The 24,058-nt window shown below is 35.0% G+C and overlaps 1 protein-coding gene across 2 annotated transcripts in view; it reads left to right on the plus strand.

Moving 5' to 3' along the window:
* LOC129754733 (cyclic nucleotide-gated cation channel alpha-3) overlaps positions 1 to 24,058 on the plus strand; it is a 708,907-nt gene that overhangs the window by 286,245 nt on the left and 398,604 nt on the right. The window contains exon 1 of one of the 2 annotated variants that reach the window (XM_055750949.1): positions 16,911 to 17,000. The exons of the other annotated variant lie outside the window; for it this stretch is intronic. The gene's annotated coding sequence lies outside the window, so the exon portion shown is untranslated. Of the gene's footprint in view, positions 1 to 16,910; positions 17,001 to 24,058 lie in introns of those variants that run through there. 2 annotated transcript variants of the gene reach the window in all.

Genomic DNA, 24,058 nt, shown 5'->3' on the forward strand with positions numbered 1-24,058 from the left:
ACGGTCACAATATTATTCTTGGGTATACGGGTAAACCAGTAGAAGTTGAATTCCTCTTTCGGCTTCCACTAAACTGTAAATGACTAAAAATAGCTCGAAAGCTTCACAATATTGGTAATGAGTGACAGGCCCTAACTTGAAGAACTAGACCCTGTTTGTTTTTGGCACCTTTCACCTGATACCCCGTATAGTGGATGTTTCGTGAGATTTTCAGTAATTTAAAGCTTTGAAAAGAAAAGCAAAAGCCACCATCTTAGAATAATGATGGCTTCAGATATCGAAATTTGACTTCTTCTAGTTATTTCATCCACCCAATACTCATAATGAGGGAATTTCATTTGATTTTCAGTGATAAAAGTTATTTTAATGTTCAACAGGAATCCCCGTCTTGGATTTTAAGATGATGTCTGATAGTGAAATTATGCTTCTATTTGTTTGGTCTTTTCACTCAATACTCATATTGTGGAAGTTTCATGCAATTTTTAGTCATAAACAGCATTTGAAAGTTCAGCAGAAGCTGCCATCTTGGATTTCATGAGGGCGTCGGATAGTGAAATTTGACTTTTACTGGTTTTGCTATTTCCCTCAATACTCCTATTGTGGGGGTTTCATTCGATTTCCAGTGATTAACAACATTTTAAAGTTCAGCGGAAGCCGCCATCTTGGATTTAAAGATGGCGTCGGAAAGGAAAAATTCGACTTCTTCTTATTTAGCCCTTTCACCCAATACCCATCATTCACAGCATTAAACGTTAAGCGGAAGCCGCCATATTGGATTTCAAGATGGCGTCAGATAGCTAAATTCGACTTCTAATCGTTTATCCCTTTTACCCAATACCAATATTTTAGGCGGTTCATGCGATTTTAAGTCAATTACAACATTTTAAAGTTCAGCGGAAGCCGCCATATTAGATTTTAAGATGGCGTCAGAGACCGAAATTCGACTTCTACCGGTTTATCTCTTTCATCTAATACCATATTGTAAGGGTTTCATGCGTTTTCCAGTCATTTACAGTATTTCCAAGTAGAGTGGTAGCCGCCATCAGGGATGCTTTTCTCCGTGGGAATTTTACGGAGCCGGAGAATTTCAAAACCACACTATTATTGCCACGAACTTTCCGGAGAGATTTTTAGTTTTTCACCACTCCCTATCTGCTTTCGAAGTACTCGGATGTCATAACACTAACTCAAACTTGCATTGCCACCAGATCCTCACATTAGAGCATAAATGGTAGCACCGTAGAGCACCGTAGAGTGGCACATTTTCTCACCGACGAGAATCACCTGCGTTTTTCGGTGACTTGGCTTTGCTGAACGTAAGGCAAGCTGGAAGTTGAAAGTGATGTGCCATAAGACGATAACCATTCCTTAGTCATTCTTACAGGTGTTTGTCAATTGATCGTTTTGAGTGATGCATCGGTTGATCGATTTATTTTGGTTGATGTAAAAAAACCTTTCAAAACATTTGTTTCTAATTCTAAATATCACTTCGCTAAAAACCATCATATTATTTCTAGGATTTTTACCACTCTGTGCCATTTTTCCCTTAAAAACCAATTTATGAACGTCCTGTATATAAAGTTTGAAAATGATGTAATCTGATAAATACAAAATCTTTAAATACTCGGTCCGAACTTTAAAAAAAGTTGTAATGATTAAAAAAAATGGATTTTTACAAAAAACAACATTTTTCATTCATAGAAATCTTATATAAATGACAGCTACGGATATGTAAGCATTTCTTTTTCAGATAAACAAACATTTTCTTTGTAGCCAGTCCAATTGGAATTGCCCCTTCAAGTATACTATCACACGAAATACCCCTTAATGTATACAATCACCTGCAATGTTTTCGTGTTCAATATTGGGATCGATCGGTATTCTCGGTGGTGAATGTCGGGAACATAAGAGCTCTGATTCTCTCGCTCGTTGGTGTCGAAATTAAAGTTTCTCTCCATTGGTGTAAATTAAACATCTCCGTGGTGAAATGCAGCTAAACTCCGCGGGGATTAAGAAAACTTGCACCGCGGAGATTCTCCATAGAGAAAATGCATCCCTGGCCGCCATCTTGGAATTTTATATGGCGACGGACAGCGAAATTCAACTTCTACTCGTTTATTACTTTCTCCTTAAAACAATACTAAGAAGATTTTATGATATTCAGCCGGTCGAGGGACCAGCCACTAGACAGAGGACCACTGCAGAGGGCCAGTCAGCTGATGGAGGACCGCCAGAGCAGAGACCAGCCTGCGAGATGTCCCAGGCCACCCAGGAGGTTCCGTCAGAGGTCAAATCCGGGGAGATTTGCGGACCAAGATGGTTACTCTCGATGCCATAAAGAGCCACGCTGCGGTTAGCAAGCGTGAGCTCACGTTCGATGGCCGGGAGGAGTCTCAGGATTCGCAACCGCTGCGCAGATATGGACAGGTCCAGCTGCAGCAACACCCCTGATTAATTTGGTGGTGCTGATAGCCGAGAGGGTTACTCTTGGGATTTTGTTGTGCGCTATGGTCAGCAGTTATGATCTGATCCATGCGCAGAGGACCACCAGCAGCGCAGAGAATCGTTCACGCAAAGACCACGAGATGCTCCAGGTCATCCAGAAGGTGTCACTGGAGTTCGAGGCTGGGAAGTCGGGTTCCGAGAGGGTTACTCTCGATGCCGACACAAGACGCGCTGCGGTGAGCAGCGTGATTTTATTTCCAACGGCCGGGAGGAGGACTCTCGGGATCTGTAACCAGGAGGATTGGAAGAAGCTGTTTGCCGAGAAGGTTACTCTCGTGATGTGTAGCTACGCTGCGATCAGTACGTGTGAGCTCATTCAAGCCTACAGTACGATTTTTCTGTGGCTTTGGAGGTGTTTCGGGCGACGGTTAGTTGCCAGCAACGCATCAGTGCCTGATTGGACTCATGTTGCTGAACGTTGCTCTCCAGCTTTTTGAAGCGTTGAAGCAGCGGAACGAAAAGCCATGAAGCTGCAAGTCGAGAGGATTATTGTCGTGCTTGGTGGCCGCGCTACGGTTAGCATGCGCAGTTTTTATTCGACGGTTGGAAGCTCTTCCAGGTACGTCGAGGAGGTGGTTTGGGTGACGGTTAGTCATCAGCGATTTCAACCACTCCTTAATTTCTGAGGCAATATGGACGGGGGCTGCCAGACGAAGTCTTGCTTATTCTCGGAGGCATCGAGAATTAGCACTTTTAGTTACAAGAGGTTACTTTTCTGGGGTTACCAGAAAGCAACATGCAAGATATGCTGTGCGTTTGCATGCTGAGGTTATTAGCCACCAGAGTCAACGAAAATTTGTCATCGATCCTGGTGCCAGTCAGCATAATTTGGGAGACGAGAGCGACTATGAGAGTAGCGATGACGAAGATGACAATGATGATCAAGATTCCGTCAATCTCGAACCGGCCCAGAGACGCAGTCAGCGAACAGTAGAAGCTAATCAACGCTACGTGGCTAACGTAGCCCCTGATGATGAGGAAGAGCAACTTCGAATCGCCAGCAAGCTCAAGGGCCAAAGGGACTGCTTTTTCCGGAAGACCACCATCGACAAGGGAATGGCAGCCATGGAAAAGAACGAGACTCGGGCTAGACGAAGTGAGGTTATCACTAGGCAGCTGTTCAACTATTTGATCGGTTGTTTGCAGTCATCATAATATGGAGAAGTTATTCCGAGTCATCTGAAAATCATCCAGCGCAACGAACACTACCGACCGAACACTTGCACTTTTGCCTATCGAATGAAGCCCGAATGTGAGCGCACCATAATGCGAAGAGCTTTGTCGACCTTTTGTCGACACACCGTTGCTGACAGTGTTGCCTGAAGTGCAGTTGTGTCATCCGCGAATGATAGCGTTTGAAGCAAACTTAATCATCGGCTACACACAGAATATCAGTGCTGCGGTTAGCAAACTTAGCAAATACCAGGCTAGCCCGGCAGATAGGTATTGGCTACGCCTGCAGCGTATTCTGCGATACCATTGACGTATGACCGTAATGGCGTTGGTATACCACAGAAACGCGAACACGGATAGACATCGGGAATCTTACTTCGTGGTCAACGAAATGTCAGCAGACAGTCAGTCTGTCGTCGACTGAAGCTGAGATAGGAGCCCTTTGCCATGGATTCAAGGAAGGTTTGTGGTTAACAAACTTCCTAGGTGAATTGGGCGTGGTTAGCACTCCTTTCACGTTAATGGAGGTCAACATCCCTTGCATCCAGTATCTGGAAGAGGCGCGAACCCATCAGCGGATGAAGCATCTGGACGTTAAGTATGCTTTCATCAGAGACATCATATGATGCGGTCAGTTTTCTTTGAGGCACAGCTCTACTGAGGATCCAGCTGATGCGTTCACGAAGGCGTTACCGAGGGCGAGGCACGCGAAGCTGTTCAGCATTCTCAATTTACGAATTGAGGGGAGGTGTTGAAACTTACGGTTTCCTCCGGAACAGCAGCAGAACATCAGCAAGCAGCAAACTTCTGCTGCCACGGTCAGAACCAAAACATTGTTTGTTTTGGTTCCTATTGCTATGTTCAATTCGTAATCGAGAGCAATAGATCAATGATTGCTGATGACAGGTGATGATCATAAACTCGGTACAAATGTTTACATCATCACACGGTCAAGCGAGACTACTCAAATTGGGTTCGTGGTAACACATCAGTGTTGCCAGATATTCTGGGTAAGAATATCAAAGTACTGATTGAGAAATAAGTACTATCTCGGTTAGGGAATATAAGAAGTGGAATGTGACAGACATTAGCTATCGCTAATTAATATAGTTATATTCTACTGGCCTCACAGACGAAACATGAATAAAGATAACTCCATTCCACCACTAAAACCTGCGTTTTCAACAAGAGCATTCATAAATATATCAAAAGAACTGAAACAGTATGTTTAACAAAAGCTTTATTAGCGTTTTCAAACTATCTGAAAACATATGGTCGTTTCAAGAATATAAGCATTTTGCATGACCATAATTAAACCGCCATAAAACGAACTGCACTAGAAAATGCCATAATAAACCCATGATAAAACATGCAAATGCTAGTTAGCTTAATCTTTGTTACTTGGGTAGCCATCATTTGTAAAAGAAGTGCTTCATAGTATACATTATAGATGGCGCGTGTGATGCCCAAAAATAAAAGTCCAAAAACTTCTTATTTGGAAGCAATCTCAAAACCGACTTGACAGAACGTTACAAAACTTTTTACGTGTAAACATTACATAACTGGACAGCTTTGCTGATAATTTCATCAATTTTCATCAATGCGTTCAAAAGTTATTCATAAAACAAAGTGTTTTTTGAATACACTCCTTAAATAACTGCCGATTAATTTCAAATTTCAAAGCTTTAATAAAAAGTTCCACTAACATATCCCTTTCATCAAAATTTTCTTTTTTCTGAATCCATGCTTTGCATTTTGTTTGCCAAAAAACGCATCCAGCAGTTTCATACAGTCTTTCTTGTTTTCGAAAAACTTTCAGGAAGTTTCTCATTACAATTATCCAGCGTGCATTTGCATTAAATGCGTCTTCCAAGTTTACTTTCAATTTGCAATTCCCCGTTCCAATCTGGCTGACGATGATTTTCAGTCGAAAAGTCAAAAGCTACGGGTATGGCGGATCCGTAAAAGTGCCATGCAGCCAGCCAGCCAGCAGCAAACAATTTGCTCATATATAATTGGAAAATTTAGCCACGGGTGGTGTCAAGTTATGTTGTTTTAGTTGCGCCCGGTTCGGGTGAAGGGTGGCCATATTTTAAACCCGAGCACATGCATATCCTGATCCTGAACCTGATTCCATGGCTCCAGTCAGTGGCAAGGAGCGTAATGTTTTTCTCTAAATTTTTTTCCCTAGGTTTTTTTTTTGCTCGTTTTGCTTCCAACTTTAACAACATCTGCCTCCATTTGTTATTCGATGTTCGAGAAAGTGTGTGTGTGTATGTGCCCCATGTGCTAAGTTCATTGTTGTGAAAAGTGCAATAGTGCTGTGTAATCACAAAAATGAAGCTGCAAAACGGATTTGGCATCGTTGGGTTTGTTTTGCTTTCTGCTAGCAGATTATGCGCTCTTACCCCGAGATATCGCCATAGAAATAAACTAAGATTTATGCTGGCAGTGTTTGCGGGGCTTCGGATTAGGTGAGCCTTTTGCACAAAAAATAAATTATTGACTCGGTATGTACGGTGTTCCTTGGCTCTCGTTTACCTGGAGAGCTTTATTTGGAAAAGCAAAATCGCAGCTGTCGAAATGATGAAGACGATCATTATTTGAAGTGCCTGCGTTCTAGTCCATTTAAGAAACGGTTACCAGATTGCCCGGTTTTATCCAGGTTTGCCCGTACATTAAAACAAAAGTTGAGAAAAGTCCGGCCCGGTTGCCCGGTTTTCGTTGAGAAAATCCCGGATTTTGCTCAGATTTATTCACTTAATTTTCCAAATAATACAAAAAAAAACAAATTGTGTTATTTTTATTTATGCGTCCAAAACGAAATTTTTGGATCAAGTTTTATAAACATAATCATAAACGTTTTTTGGCAACCTTAAATACTTTTTAAAATCTGCTGATAATGTTCAAGAAAAAAGATTTTATTCAAGTTTTATTTGATTTTGTAAAGTAATTCTTCGATTTCGAGAAAACTTGCCCGGATATCACCTAGATTTTTGGGAGACTATTTCGTAATTATATGCCCAGATTTTGCCAGGTCCGACCCAGATACGTGTTGATAAACTTCTGCCAACCTTAATTTAAAAGCAATTGTAAATGTGCATAGAAGTAAATAAAAACAACTATATATTGAAGTGAGAATGATAAGAGAAAAAATCCGATACATATCAACACTTTTAGAATAAGTCCGTGATAAAGAATAGATCATATTTTTCACTAAGTATGCAATTATGCAACAAGAGTGCTAATTTAATTTGTAAAAAGTTCGTTTTTAACAGAGCTGCAAATGAATCAAAGTTATCGTATTGACGGCTAATGCTTTTCTATGAATAGATGTGAACCATCATTCTACAATGAAAAAAAAAATGTTTCAACCGTGTTTTAAGCCTTAAGCCCAACAATGTTGGCACCAGTATTAAATATATTAAGAATTTTCAATTTATCTTCCGCTTTTTTAATTCTACCTTTTTTATTTGCCATCATCCTGCATAAGAATGAAGTTTCATCAGATGTCAAATAAAATAGTAGTTAAAATAAAGATAGTACCTACTATTAGGGTAACGGACTTATTTTGGACCAGGGGACCTATTTTGGACCACCTTGTCTAGCTCTCTTATCAAGCAACTAATAATGAAAAAAATTAGTACATTACATTAAGTGCTCGGGCTTCAACAATATTTGCTAAAAAATTTCATGATTATTTGTTTTATAAGAGAGCTAGACAAGGTGGTCCAAAATAGGTCCTCTGGTCCAAAATAAGTCCGTTACCCTATTTTCCTCAAGAATTTTTTTATTATTGAAAACACTCTAAAATTTGTAACAAAGAACTTGCTATTTAAACAAAAAACCTTTAGTTTAGTTGGTAAAACATCTTATTTATTTTGATAATTGCAATCTTTAGTTTTCTCTTTGAAGTGTTTTATTTTTAATGGTTTTGTTTTCTCGCTAGACATTATTCAATCTATTCGCTCTTCCAAATTTGGGAAATATATATTATCCTATTGCAGGGTACTAGCAAAATTGTTACAATTTTTCCTTTTCATTTTTTCAAATAAATTTGACATTTATTTGCAAAAAATCAAATCTTCATGTCGTAAGAAATCAGTATTGCAACACTGATATCACTAGAAAAAATTCTGTTAAGAATATTTCAAGCTGAAAATATGATCATTGGTTTTGTCCCACTTTAATTCTCAATATCAATTTCTGATCAGAAGTGAAAATCTGTAACTTAATTTTTTGGTTCCACCAGTAATTTTTAAATTCATATAAACATGCGTTTTTCACCCTACTATGAAAAAGGTCTAAAAGGCAACATACTATGATTTTAATGAAAAATGTAATGAAATCGTATGAAAATTTATAGTTTTTCTTATATATTTGTGATGTTATAACAAATTTGCATTAATTTTTGGGTTTGTTCGAATTTCACTTTTTTTTTTTGCAAAAATGTTTTTAAAGAAAAACTATGAGGATGCTGGATACATTTAGGAGTAAAAAATACTACTGAACGTTATATTAGCTGAAATCATATAGGGGAGATTAGGGCATAACGAGCACCCAGGGAATAACTTCGTTTCGTACTTCTTATAGCATTAATTTTTAACAAAAACAGGAATCTCCTTATCATCTTTACAGAGATATTTAAAAAAAAACTGGCTTGGTTCTCAAGTAACGAAAATATTTTAATTTTTGAGCATCACGAAATAAGCTCTTATGATCTTAAAATAACCTTGGTCTATAATGTACGAACTGCAACATGATGTACAAATTGTTTCTCAATTTTAACCATCATAAAATTTTTGATTTTTCACTTTTATCAATTTTAAAACACGTTTTTACTTAAATTTGTTGACTCGAGGCATATAGAGCACCACTGATCGAGGCACGATGAGCATTTTCTGCCGTAGAATCTAGCAGCGAATTAAAATTGATTTATAGAGGTACAACTTGACTAGTTTACATCCGACGATTTAGCCTAATGGTAAGGTGTTGGAGAGGGAATCAAAAGACTAGAGTTCGATTCCTGTTCGAGGTGATTTTTTTCCATTTGCAATTCATGATCGTGTTGTGTTCACAGTACACCATCCATCTGGCTTGCTGTGTTTAGGAATGTGTTGACCAAAAGTCGATCACGCTTCCTATACAGAGTAGTCTGTTGTACGGCAAAGGCGCACCACCACACTTTCATGCTTTCCAATATAAACAATAAAAAAAATGCCCTAGACTTACAGTGTCAACACCTATCAAAACCATATCCTACGAAGCTCATATGATGCTTGCCTATCCGCCTATTCTTCATGCCTTTACAAATTCTTCTACCTAGCGTATCATCTCGCCGCACGTGTCAATGAACATAATTAAATTAATAAATTTATCGGCGTTTAAATACTTATCATCAATTATTATCATGGTGTTTGTTTACCATTCCGTGACAACCAGAAACTGAAGGAGAGAATGGGGATACTTGATATCTTTTTCTTATTTTCATCATATCTTTTTGGGAAAATTTTAAAAATAGTTTTCCTTTGCTTTTTCGGAAAGTGTGTATTCTCAAGTATGTGTGCTGCAAAAGTTAGATCGGTACATGAACCCGTAGATGAACTAGAAGCTTTTTCGTGGAAATAAAAAAAACTGCGATATTTTGAAAGTTACAGAAGACTTGATCCTTTAATCAGGGCGCCCTAAGCTTTGGCAAAAATCATGCGAAATATAAAGATAAAAGTTCCATTGACTTTTTGGCCATATTTGTTAACATTCCACAGTTTATGCGTTTCAGAAAAAAGAATTATAAAAGTTTGTCTACTACCCTGATTTCACTGCATACTTAAAGGCGCAGTTTTCTTATTTTCAAATAAAAGCATTCTTTTGATTTCCTTTTAAATATCAGGCACTTATTGGAAGAATATAAGTCATTAAATATATATTAAAAATATCTTGCTCAGCAATGCCCAGCATCTATTCAGAAGAAAAATATTTCTTTTTGGACTTTAGGGATCGAGTGAACCCACAACATACATTTTGGAAAACTTATTCTTAAAAGAATTGAGAATTTATTATTGCTTGGAAAATATGGCATTAAGAAGTTCATGGTCTACTCTAACGGTTAACATATTGGAGTAAATATTTTTATTTTTATTTTTTCGTGTGGGAAACATTCTAAAATGATAAAAAAAATCTTTAAGTCTTTAAGATACATGTATGTTACATGTATGTTAGACATTCCAGTTTCAAGATAAAGGTAAAAAATCAAGTATCTCCACTTTCCCTAATCCATAATTAAATCCTCGAGATGTTAGCACGAGTGACAATTATTGTTACAAAAACAATATCCTAGTTAGAAATTGTAAGTAGATTTGTTTTTTTTTTCATTCTTTTTGCTTAATTTTTTATATTTTTGATGCAGGAGTGATCTGGATTTGAAATAACGTGCTTTGCGGTATTCTCATGGGAGAAAATAGAACCGATATCCTAACATGTCCAAGGCTGTTGAATCTTTAAGGAGCGACTGTATCAAGTCCAATTGCTTTGTTTGTTGGCCGAAATATTTACATCTTCACTAGTTATTTAGAAAATAAATCGTGGATCTACCAATCGCCTATTTGTTGAATTTTCTTTCTTTTTATTCAGAGGGTTTTTTAGGAGTCCAGAATATCTTCGAAAACTGCCTTTATGTCAGAGAAAATGTATGTAAATCTCCTGACTGAAGAATAAAGCTTTAAAACAATTGATTTTTTTTTAATATTTCAATATGCACCAATGTTTGATGAGAGGTAAATGAAGTTGGTAGGCAATGTCGACGCAAGATGGTAATGTTATCACTTTGCAAAAAATAAACCGATTTTTCTTCGAAATGTCCTGTCTGTTTGTCTGTGATTGAACTGTTTTGTTATTATTATTTTGTTATAAATTATTGTTGTTTAAAATAGAGGCTTTTCCAACAATAGACCTGTATAGTCAAATGGCTCGCAACCCCATCAAATTGTATAGTTTTATTAAAAAATTGAATAGTGAGGACCGAGGCCTTACATGAATTTTATTTTTCTTTTATTTTTGTGGTAAGAAAGTTATTAGCAAAGATTAGAATTTTTGCCCATAAACATTTGCAGCATCAAAGTCAATCTCTGGATTTTCAATGTTTTTGAAAAACAAAACTTAAGGCAGTAGTTTTGTATTAACAAAAAATAACTGTAATTGGTGCTTTTATGCCTTCTTTAATAAATGGTACTAAAACAATAATTTTGAAGATGTTGGGATGGGATACGTTAAAACCATGCTGATCAAAGTTAACCCGACACGTGAAATCTTGTTTTGTGATAAACCAAGGCTGATAATTTTCAGTCAATTTCGTTCGAACCTGACCAACGTCTAGTAGTCAATGTCATCGATTTTGTTTTTTATTTTTTTTTCAAGGAATTTAACAGCAAGCTGTCATTCTTCCCAACCCTAAAATGTCATCGAAAGAATATCAAAGTCATCTACGTATTGAATGACCAAGTTAGAACTTCAGTCAGACAAGAATGTCAATTTTGCATGACATTATTGTTCTCCACTCCCATCACAAATAGGGTCATCTTTCTATTTCATTTTCTAGTTGTGTTAGGAGGGGTTTTACGTGATTTGTTACGCAACATTTGAAAAATTTAATCCATGACCGTAATGAGAATAAATTCTATTAAGCAAATGTCATTCATTCAACTTGGTCATGACATTGTTAGCTTACGTTGTTGACCAAAAATCAGTATCGTTTGACATATAAATGCATAGCAGTATCAAAGTTGACTGATATTGGTACTGACCATTTGCAGCTCTGTGATAAACAGTTGATGAAGTCAATAATGTCCTTAAAATATTTTGCAATTAGTTCGGCACAAATTTCAAATATTTCTTTTGTCCCTCGGATATTTGATGAATTTTTCAAAATCTCCGCAAAATATTTCAAACATTATTTCCCCCCCAACCGTTTTCAGAATATCAGTTAACGTTAGATTTAAAATGCAATTTGAGCAAAACGTCTAAAAGATATATTGCCATAATTTGACATTGTCCCCGCAGAAATTGACTTATTCTCCCCTTACTTCGCAACAAAGCAAACGGTCTAGAGGCAAAATATTAAAAGGGGAAAAGCTATTGACTCACTCCTAAAGAGAGACTCATAAGCATTTGGCGAAAAATATGGGAAATTATAATCACACACAAGAAAAATACAGTACAAAGCAAAGGGTGTATAAACCATTTAGACGAAATTCATACTCCAGCAAGGTTCTATAAGCAATTGCGAGCTATTTTTCCAAAATACTCTTTTAATGATAAAAAACATATCAGAACGCTCCTAGGCACCGTTTGAGCCACATACAGTGAGGGGCAAAATAAAGTGTCCAAATTATTTTTTTTCAATTTCTTTTATTTTTCTGGTTAAAATTCAACGAAAACACATCGTAATCATTTTTAAAATATTGTTTATTATGTTCTTTTCAATTTTTGTTAATGTTGCGCTGGAAAAAAAAGAAAGTTTTTCTGATAGATAAAAAACAGTTAATATTCCAAAAAAAACAGGGGCAAAATAAAGTGTCCAGATCAGTACAGCTTCAAATAATTCAAACTGAAGGCAAACAAGAACGATTTAATAATGGGTATGGCCTCCTTCAGCCTTCAACACCTCCTGCAAGCGCTTCGGCACACTTTCAACAAGGTTGTGCAAGTGTTGTTGGTCGAGTTCCTCCCACGCATGCTCCAGGGCATCAAAATAAGTACTTTTATTTGTCACACCAGTCTTATCAATCAGAGCATCGAGGATGGCCCACAGATTTTCGATGGGGTTCAGATCAGGACTTTGTGAAGGCCATTCAAGGGGTTTGATGTGGCAGGAACGGGAAAATGACGTCATCAGATTGGCCGTATGCTTTGGATCGTTATTCTGCTGTAAAACGAAGCGCTTTCCGAGGCCCGTCTTGATGAGGGATACCTCGAGGTTTTCCGGCAGGACATTGCAATATGACTCAGCTGTCATGATTCCATCAATTTTTACCAAATTGCTCACCCCACCCCAAGAAAAGCACCCCCACACCATCACGTTACTTCCTCCGTTGCTCCGTGCTCGATACCAATCGAAAACGCTTACTGAAGAAGATAGTAAGTTGCTATCGAAATACCGGTATCTGAACTTTTCATTTACCGTGGTTGAATCAAAAGGAATCTTTCGATTGCTTTGATTCAGAGGAAAACATTGTTGTGGGCCGACGAATCCAAATTTGAGCTATTCAACCGGAAGAAGCGGGATCATATGTGGCGCAAGTCGGGTGAGGAGCTCCAAGACCGCCATATCCAAGGAACAGTCAAGCACGGAGGAAGTAACGTGATGGTGTGGGGGTGCTTTTCTTGGGGTGGGGTGAGCAATTTGGTAAAAATTGATGGAATCATGACAGCTGAGTCATATTGCAATGTCCTGCCGGAAAACCTCGAGGTATCCCTCATCAAGACGGGCCTCGGAAAGCGCTTCGTTTTACAGCAGAATAACGATCCAAAGCATACGGCCAATCTGATGACGTCATTTTCCCGTTCCTGCCACATCAAACCCCTTGAATGGCCCTCACAAAGCCCTGATCTGAACCCCATCGAAAATCTGTGGGCCATCCTCGATGCTCTGATTGATAAGACTGGTGTGACAAATAAAAGTACTTATTTTGATGCCCTGGAGCATGCGTGGGAGGAACTCGACCAACAACACTTGCACAACCTTGTTGAAAGTGTGCCGAAGCGCTTGCAGGAGGTGTTGAAGGCTGAAGGAGGCCATACCCATTATTAAATCGTTCTTGTTTGCCTTCAGTTTGAATTATTTGAAGCTGTACTGATCTGGACACTTTATTTTGCCCCTGTTTTTTTTTGGAATATTAACTGTTTTTTATCTATCAGAAAAACTTTCTTTTTTTTCCAGCGCAACATTAACAAAAAATGAAAAGAACATAATAAACAATATTTTAAAAATGATTACGATGTGTTTTCGTTGAATTTTAACCAAAAAAATAAAAGAAATTGAAAAAAAAATAATTTGGACACTTTATTTTGCCCCTCACTGTAAAGTTAAAAGATTTTACGTAAATTTTAATAAGCGATTTAAAGAAGGTTGCAAAATTTTCAAACTCGTTTTTCTGGAAATGTCATATATGAACATAGACCCTTTTCACGTGTTGGTGTTGATATTTATTACTATTCTTTATCTTCCATGTGGAAAGCTATTTATAATTTGAAAGAGCCGCCGACCTTGGCCATGAGGTAAGCGTCCAAATCTTCTAAGTCAACAACAGTCATGAAATCAAATCTCGGTCGCAGCATACCTTCATAGTTCTCTTTCTGTGAGCTGGTGGTTTTTGCATTTGTAGGATGCTAGCCATCATATCTTTGAAAGATGTATGTAGGGGGAAGTATTCCTAAATGCGCATATTGTGTACTATGCGCATACAATTGACGATATGGCTGGAGCTTCAACTTGTCTAATCAGTTTGAGGGTAATACGCTTTGGCGCATGACAAGAAAAAAATTAGTTGTTATGAGGAGTGAAAAAAATTTAAAAATTCAAACAAGATTTTGTCAGTTTTGTTAAAATATATTGAGCTTTAATTATCGTGCGTTCAGAAGCTGTAAATAAATATGTTGATGGTTTTTCTTTCTTATTCATCCGGAAATCGGAAATTCAACCAATTGAGCTTTTGGCAAAGTTGAATCTGATAAGATATCGGAATAAGAGACAGGTTTTGAATGCCCATATCAGGCAGGTTAAATACCAATATTAAGATAGATAATTCTTATAAATTTTTAACTTTTTATCATTGATACATTTAATCTACGCCAAAATCACAATCTTACAGTAAAAATAGAGGAACGTAATATTGATTTGATAAAACTACGATAAGAACAAAATATTACCATGAAATATGGCCATATGGCATACCTAACTATGTTTCATGCAAAAGAACTAGTGAAAACTAAAATTTCAACAATATTTCAGCCGTGACTTATGCTTAATATCCGTTTCTACCATTTTCAATAAAATAATATCAAAATATTGCAAGTGTTTATGAAATATAGCTAAAACATAAATATGCGCGTTTAGCGCGCTGTTTCCGAAAATCGGCTATTTTGACTACTTTTATTATAAAATTATTTTCACAAAAACTGTAAGCGATTTGAACAGAAAAATTGCTCTAGCGTATGTAAATCAGATGTCCGCTCATGTGCATATAGTTTTCAGACTCCTATCTATTGGAATATGGGAGAAAATGAGTGCTTTCCTTAATATGCGCATATAGCCCGCCTCTCCTTTACACATAGTGCGTTTATCATTCAAATTATGTCTTATTTTGTCATTGTCAGTTTTTTATTTATGAATTTGATGTAGGGGAATGGTTTCCTAAATGGGCCTATCGGGTTAAATGACCCTACGGCTGTTTGATGAAATGGCTGACTAGACAGCTTATCTGACCAATGCGTTTTGAGGGTGATACGCTTAGAACATAAGGCAAGAAAGAATTTCATGAATTTACATACTCAAAAAAATTTAAAAAGTCATTCAAGGTTTTGATACATTTTGATGTAATATTTCGACTTTTAGAAATTATACGTAAAGAAGCTTAAAACAAAAACTAGGATGGTTTTTGTTTCTTACTCAAATGAACTTAAGAAATTAAACATATTTCAGCTTTTGTGGAGGTTTAATAATGATTATATAGTGGATTAATAGAGTGTTTTTGTATGCCCCCATCATGTTTGTAAAATGCCTCCATCCTCAAATAACAGGTTAAATAGGATGAATAAATGATTTTAATAATTTAACCTTCAAATCTATGCCCTGAATATCATCTTAAGAGAGAATTGAAGATCTAAAAACAGATTTGATAAAGTTTTTCTCATGGATGAACTGCCTTCATAGTATGGCAACCCTAACTTTTGTTTTATTCCATCAAATTATAATATACATAGATTTTTACAAAACTTCAGCTTTGTCGTACGAAAATTATTATTTTCTAGCAGTTTTAATTAAATTATACGGAAATACTGCCCAAAAAACAGAATTTTGTTCACAACAAATTTAGGCGCATTTAGCCCGCACGGTTTGAGGTTCGGCATTTTAGACAATATTTATAATAAAATCATTTTCTTGGAAACAGAAGAAAGTTTTAACATAAAAATTACTCCAATGTATAGAAAACAGATGCCTGCACACGTGTATATAGTTTTTATACACATATTCGATGTGATATTTGATTAAATCAGTGTTCTGCTTAATAGGCGCATATAGCCCGCTCCTCCCCTACATTTTAAATAAAATCTATGGAAATGCGTTTTATTTATCTTTTAACTTTATAAAAAAAAATGAGTACGAGATTTTTAATCAAAGTAAACGACAAAATCTATTATAAATCAATCACCTTCTGACACCGATTGCCTCGTAACGTCAATGTCATCGTTTGGCGCAATACAACTTCAACGCTACCTTGAAAGAAGCCATAAATTTTGAAACCCTACCACTTAATTGCAAATGGTTCGCATGGTGGCTAACCTTTTTCCTCAAAAAATAAAAAAATGTTTCGAAAATTGAGGGTAAAAAGGTATTGGAAAACGCCAAAAATATATGTAAGTCGTTCCCCCAGAAGGTCACCGCCAAAATGTTACTTATAACCCGAACAGAGACAATTTATTGGTAGTGGTGCTTTCGCTAAAAGGTCCATGCAAGATTGTAGTTTTTTCCCCGTATCCTAGTCGGATGGAAAGACGTTTGTCTTCGTATTTCATTGCTGAATGTCTCCAAAGTGCTCTCAAATGCCGATAAAATGTATTCTAGCTGCCCGTTTTTTTTCTGTTTTTTTTGCGTTGGCATTTTGAAAACCATAAGACGTGGAATGAAAAGTGTCAGTCAGGCTGACTTGCCAATGCGATGTAACCAAAGCGTCCAAAGCATTTGGACCGCAAAGGAATGAATGTGTTTTCCATTCTCCCGTTTGTTACTTTAGGCTATTTGGCTTTTGCCATATTGGCGCTTTCCAGTTACAATGTTTGTAACAACATGTGGTTCCGCTCAAATGTTTTTTAAGAAGCATATTGTCATTTTGGGAATAATAATGACGTTGTAATGGTTTTATGTTCCATTGAATTTAACATTCGTACTTAGAAAATAAGAAAGTTGATGTTTGTTATGGAATTGAGTTTTTATTTTATTTTTTCCTCTTTCTTCTTTCAGGTACTGATTCTTCCCCTGCTGCGGCTGAAGAATTCTAGGATATTTTTGTGATACAATGACCCGAAAAACGATGTTTAACAAATAACACGTAAGTTTGAAACACAAGGTAAAACACATTAATTCAACTGTACAGTTTTCAATAATTTTTACAAAAATTTTATTTTAACGGAAGTAGACTTGGCTTAAATGTACGCAACTTGGTTTTCTTGTGCACACGGATGTGCAATAAACGAACAAAAGATCTAGACGAGGCAAGCAAAAGTCACTGTATCCCATCCAAATCTACCATGTGAGAAAAATGTTATGAATCAAATAAGATGTTTTTGATACAAAAAATCAGTACAAAACCGACTTTCAAAATCGTTTGCATGTCGACTAGATTTGAAAATAGGCCCGCTAGCTGAACATTTTGCCAAGTTTTTCCTTGAAAAAAAAAAAACTTTTCAGTTTTTACTCTGACAATGAATTTTTTTGGCCGATACTTTATTTTTGTTGTCTCGACAAGATCTTTGGAACCAGACATTGCACATCCATTTAACACAAAAAAAAAACCAATTTGTTCATTCTCGCTTACTAAGCGAAATAAATTCTCATTTTTGAATATATTAAAATTTCAAGACATATGTGCTCATCGTATAAGAAATACAATCGATACTTAACCTTTGCAACAAAATTTAAATTCCTTTTTAAATTACTTGAAAATGTGGAAAATTTCTCCTAACGCTTCCAAAACTCAACTTATTCTATTTCCCCATAAGCTAAGAGCAAATTTTTCAAAACCTAATAAGAATCATTCCATAACTTTTAATGGGGATCTCTTCCTGATGTACCAGAAGGAAAAGGTAGAAGATTATTTGCTGATGATACTTTGCTTTCAGCAAAAGGTCGAAATTTACGGGTGGTACGCAGTAGATTGCAACAAAATTTAAATTCCTTTTTGAATTACTTGAAAATGTGGAAAATTTCTCCTAACGCTTCTAAAACTCAACTTATTTTATTTCCCCATAAGCCAAGAGCAAATTTTTTAAAACCTAATGAAAATCATTCCATAACTTTTAATGGGGTTTCATTAGAATGGTCTGATCACGTGAAGTACTTGGGACTTACACTTGATCGGAATCTTACTTTTAAAAATCACATTGAAGATATTCAATCTAAATGTAATAAATACACTAAATCTCTTTATTCTCTCATCAACAGGAAATCCCGGTTGTGTCTGCGAAATAAGATGCTCATCTACAAACAAGTTTTCCGACCAGCGATCATGTATGCAGTTCCGATTTGGTCTAGCTGCTGCGCGACGAGGAAGAAAGTCATCCAGAGGATTCAGAACAAAGTTCTGAAAATGATTTTGCGGCTTCCACCTTGGCACAGCACCGAAGATCTTCATCGGATTGCAGGCATTGAATCTATCGAAGAGATGGCCAACAAAATCATCTCCAACTTCAGAGGCAAATCGATGCAGTCTTCCATCGCAGAGATTCGTTCTCTTTATGTTTAGTTTAATTTTAAGATAGTGTTTAGTTTTAAGTATAAAATATTTTTGCTATTACAGGATGTTCTCCTACATTAAAAACTTGATTGCGCTCAGCAAATTAAAATCTTATAAATAAATTGTTATAATCTAGTTACTTATAGGGCTATGAACAGTTCATTATTGAGCTGAACACCTAGTTTAATGCAATAATGTAATATAAGTGTAATCATGATTTGATACAAATAAAGACATATTTAAAAAAAAAAAAACTTTTAATGGGGTTTGATTAGAATGGACTGATCACGTGAAGTAGGGCTAGATGGGGTATTTTCATACTGTTAGCTCGATCAAGAAGCTCTTCAATGTTGTGGTACGTAAAATGTTCTTTTGATTATTTGGGACCCCTTCTTTTCCTTTCAGTGGAAAGAAAGGAAGGGTGAGGGCCCTCCCATAAAAATTGTGGAACATCTCGAAAACCAACAAAGCAAATGGAACCAAATTTGGTATGAGAGAGTTTTTGAATAAGAGAAATGTTTCTATGACTATCAGAGGCCCCTTTCTTCTGACATTGGGATAATAGTAATTGGGGACCTCGAACACTTCGAACACTTATCAAGTTATTTAAACCAAATTTGACATGGAGCGATATTTTGGTACATAAAATGTTGCTGAGGTGATTAAGCACCCCTCTCTCCTTCTAATGGGGAGATACAAATTGCCAAGCGGTGGCTTCCATACATTTTTTTTTACAAAACTGAAGAATTGTAGGGAAAATGAAACTAAACTTGGCAAGAGAGAATATTTAGATACCAAAAATGTTTCTGAAATTATTTGGACATTCATTCCAATAAGGAAACAGGAAGTGTGAAAGGGTTCTATCATACAATTTTTAAATACCGTCAAACGGGGCATCATGCAACAGCGGGGTTCGATGCAACATTTTTATAACACTACATTGAATCAATTTTTAATTTAATGTATTGTAATAAAGTTATCTTTTAATGATAACAAAATGATGATGACATAATTTCTCGCATCTTAAGCTAGTTGTCTTAAGTTTTTTATTTTTACGTAAAATTTGAAAAATCAAGAAATAAATGTACAAATTTTAACATTTTTTGATGCCGAAAAAAACTTTACCCAGTATAACGGATCGGCTTGATGAAATTACCTACAAACTTTTTACAGGTTTCCTCATATTATTCCAACATTGTTGGTGTAAAAATATGTTTCGAACAATCACCCAATTTTTTTAAATGAATATTTTTAATATTCAGTTAGGCGTCTGGGGTTAAATGCAACAAAATGCAAATCAAAGAAATACCTTGTAAATCTCGTTTCCAAGTGTTGGAATATGAATGTTTTGAATCACGCGTTTGTAAACATTTAAATTTCATTCATCCAAATATTTATTTTTATGATTTCAGCTTTTAGAAATTTTCGTAGTATTATTTAACCCCTAAATGTATGCAGCATCCTTAATTTCAGAAAAAATGAGAAAATTTGTTTTTACAGACCCAAAAACTACTGCAATTGGTGTTGTCATGCGTAATGGTCTTTAAGACATCGCAAATATATTAAAAATTATGAATTTCCGTACGTGTTCATAAGATTTTTCATTAAAAACAAAGTTTGTTGCAAGTTACCCCATTTTCTAAGAAGGGTGAAAATCGCATGTTTTTAGAAAATTAAAAATAACTGAAGAAACCAATAATTTTTTTAACTACGCCAATTTGATGTCCCAGCAGCCTTAAAACTTTTGATGCATGAAGGATACGATTAACTGTGAACATAAGTTTTTTAGAAGCTATTGAAGTTGAAAATTGTTGCATGTTGCCCCAGTTGACGGTAACTCAAATAACTTATCTAGCAAATCAAACAAAATTTGGTATGGGAAAGTATAAGAATACATTAAAGGTATTAATTTAAGACCCCTCCCGTTTTTCAGTCAGAGGATTAGATGTAGGAAGGGAGTACCATATATTTTGTTTTGAGTGACTTGAACACTAATTAAATGTATCCAAATTAGAAATAGAAGGGTATTTGAGTACGAAAAGTGTGTTCATGATAACTCCTTCCTCATCTAGTCACTGAACCCCATCTCCTTCCTCATCTAGTCGGAACATATAAAGGGGCAGTCTAGAACTAATCGAACAATTGGACAGAAATTTGGCATGGGAATATATTTGGGTACGAGAGATATTTTTATTACTATTCAAAACGCCCCTTCTATTTTCCAGTGGGAAGAAGGAACAAGATGAAAGGTTTTTTTTTCATATCTTGAGAACTCATAAAATAAATGAAATCAAATTTTATTTGAGGCTCCATCCGCCTTACAATTGACAAGTTGCACAGAAAAATTTGTTGCGTAGCTCAAGAACTAATGATACAAATTTTGTTGAGTAGCTCAAAAACTAATCAAGAAAGTGCAAGCAAATTGGCCATGGAAGTGTTTTCTGTACCTTTCTTTTTTCCAGGATATGGACAGGAAGAGGGCTCCAATACAAGGTTTATATAATAGCGCCAGCACTAAATTTTACTTCGGAAGTCCGGACTTCCGACTTCCGAAAGACATCCGACAAAGAAAAGTGAAGTACTAGATTGTCGGAAGTCTGTGTTTTGTTGCCAGTTCACCATCGACATTTCTATAAATTATATTTAAATTCACAATATTAAATACTACACGAAAATTTTCAAGCAAAAGGAACAATATTTTACGTAAGAGCATAATTGAATACGAAAAACATTTCTTCAATGATTTAAGAGCTCACCTTTCTTTCAGTAAGGAGACGTGATGGAGTTTGTGTGCATGGCTCGATAAATTCAAAACATTTATTGAAAGATAAATTTTAGATCCGGTTTTGAAAATGAAAAAAAAAAAACAAATCATTTCAGAAAATTAAAAATTTGTCTAGGTTTAACAATTTAAAGATCATATTGCAGCACTCATTTTAAGGAGGTTGCAACTGTATGGTGTTAAAATTTGATTTAAAATTATGTTAAAATATATCAAAATTATTTTTTTTTCCAAAATTTCATTAATTTATGGAAGGTGTAGCAAAGCACACCGGGTCAGCTTGTGTAAAAAAAATGTAATGGTGAATCGATACAAATGAAGACATATTTAAAAAAATTGATACTTAACCTCTAACGAAGGCAGATTTCTCAAAGCATCAATGTTTATTGTTTTTCTAAATTCTCAAATGAATTTACCGAATTTATTTTAGTTTTTTTATATAATTTTAATCAGAAACTTGCTTTTCAATTCTAAATTTTAATGTTCTTAAAAATGTACTCTTCTTATTTTTTTTCTTTAAATCTAAATTTTAAATAAGAAAACATGGTTTCTCCCTTTCCAGGACCCAGTATTTTGAAGGCAACAAAATATTTAATGCTCAAAATTTATTAACGTTCCACCACATTTTACTTCTTTAAATAATTATTTTTGAATTGTTGTTTCTAAATCTATGAATAGTTCGAAAAATTATTCATAGTAGGAATGCTAAAATTTAATAAGCAACAGTAATTAAATTAGTTTTAGCTTTGTGCTTTCAATAGCTACAACTAATCTTGGAATTCCTTATTTTTATTCCTTTAGTTTCTTATAGATCATTCAAGAAATCACCCTTTTTCCAACGTGTAATCAACCAGCATAATATTTCAGTAAAGATATTTCAAATTACTTTTTTTATTTTTCCAAAATTTAATATTTGGAACATAACTCAAAAACTGTTCTACTGAGATTTTAATGAATTTCATTTTCGGATTCAGCGTTCAATTTCACATTTAAAATTACTCTCAGTTTACTAAGTTCAAAAAACTAGTGGTGTTATCCAAATATTGAAAATGCATACCTAGATATGAGCTTCGAAAATTATGATATCATTTTGAATGAAATACACAACCAAATTTGAAATACAATTTTGAAACAACTCTTCATTTCTATTTTCTAAAGAAGATACAAACCGAAAATCAAGAATCCTTAACTGGCTACAGAATCTGAAATTAAAAAAAAACAGAAACATAATATTGATTTTGATAATAAGGAACCATAATCTCGGAAATAAGTTCAATCTCATAGGAAATTTAATATTCAGTAATCAATAAGTGACAAAGTTTTGAAAAAAACAGTAGCATTATTCTGAACCTGGGGTTAGTTTTCGATGTTTTACCATCAGTTCTGAGTCAAGATTGTTAGAGACGTGTCAGCGAAACTGGCTGCATAGTTCAAATGGTTTGGGTTAGGTGGTAAAAGAATGGATTTTATACAATGTATAAATAAACAAGAAAAAAAAAACAAAAAAAAAGTGGAAACAATTTTTCTATACCAAACATAATCATGATCATGCTTAAGGTTGCCAGATTGTCTGACTTTATCCAGAAGTGCCCGAATATTTAATACAAAATTTAAGAATAGTTCGGCTCGTCCTGTTTGCCCATATTTTTTTAAATGTACGGATTTTATCCGGTTTTATTCACTTCATTTGGCAAATCAAACAAAAATTTAACAAATTACTGTGACTGATTTTATCTTTGATTTTTTGCCCAACAATTCACGAATACAAAAAAAAATGTTTGTGACTATATGATTATTCATTTAAAATACTTTGACATTAAAAGTTTTCGTATTAAATTGCAACTTAAGAAGATTGGTCCTAATCCTTAAACGTAAGCTAAATTCGCTTTCATCGATGGTTAAAATCTTTGAATTTGTTGAGGAGTCTGGTAGATCAAACTTAGTTGATTTGGGCATAAATAAAATAAGCTTTTCAGGAGAGTCTTCCTTTTCATAAAATTAAACTTTTTCTATAGTCAAATCAAACCAGCCCAATCTTCCAAACTCTTTTGCAAACTCAAAGATTTTAACTTTGGATGAAAATAGATCAAATTTTCAAAAAAAAGTAAGAGATAAAATTCATCAGATTAAATTTCCTTGATGCAAACTTGAACCAAATTAATGATTTTAGTTTGAAATTTGGCTTTGAAAAAACTGTAATATTAACACATTGCGTTTTATCGCTTGCCGCTAGTATGCTCAATTTAAAAGCGTAAATCAAACGGTATGAATCAAATAGTAAAAACCTCATTCTAAAAAATGTAATACAACACTTCCCGTTACTCAAATATCTCTGTTCAACTATCAATTTCAATTTTGTTTATTGATTTCTGAAAAATAAAATGGCGAATTTTGTGTTAGTAAAGTTTAACAATACACTGAGAAAATATAGAATTTTGTTTAGATTTTGAAGGTGAAGTTGTTTCTTTAAGAGCAAATATTTTTCACATAAAATAAAAATTCTGTGGATGATTTTTAAAACAAAGTAAGGGTTTTTTTTGGATAAAACAAAGTACTAAAATTCTACATTTAATTTGTGAATTTTAATTGAATTGTGTTTACAAACTAATTTGGTTTAAAAATTGGATTCTAGAGATTGAATTGACAAGCAATCTAAACACATTAAGAACCAGGAAGAACTCTTTGATTAGAAACACCGAAATTCGGCATTCTATATCTCAGAAACCCCTAGCCTAAATTTTACAAATTTAGCATTTTTTAGCTACGGCAAATGTTGTGTTAAATTTTGTCGAATAAAGTTTAACACTAAACTCTGTCCATTTGAGTTGTACTTCGAAGTGTGGCACTCTGTTGGCAAGCGAACAAACGAGAT

Source organism: Uranotaenia lowii, chromosome 3, assembly GCF_029784155.1.
Source record: "Uranotaenia lowii strain MFRU-FL chromosome 3, ASM2978415v1, whole genome shotgun sequence".
NCBI lineage: Eukaryota > Metazoa > Arthropoda > Insecta > Diptera > Culicidae > Uranotaenia > Uranotaenia lowii.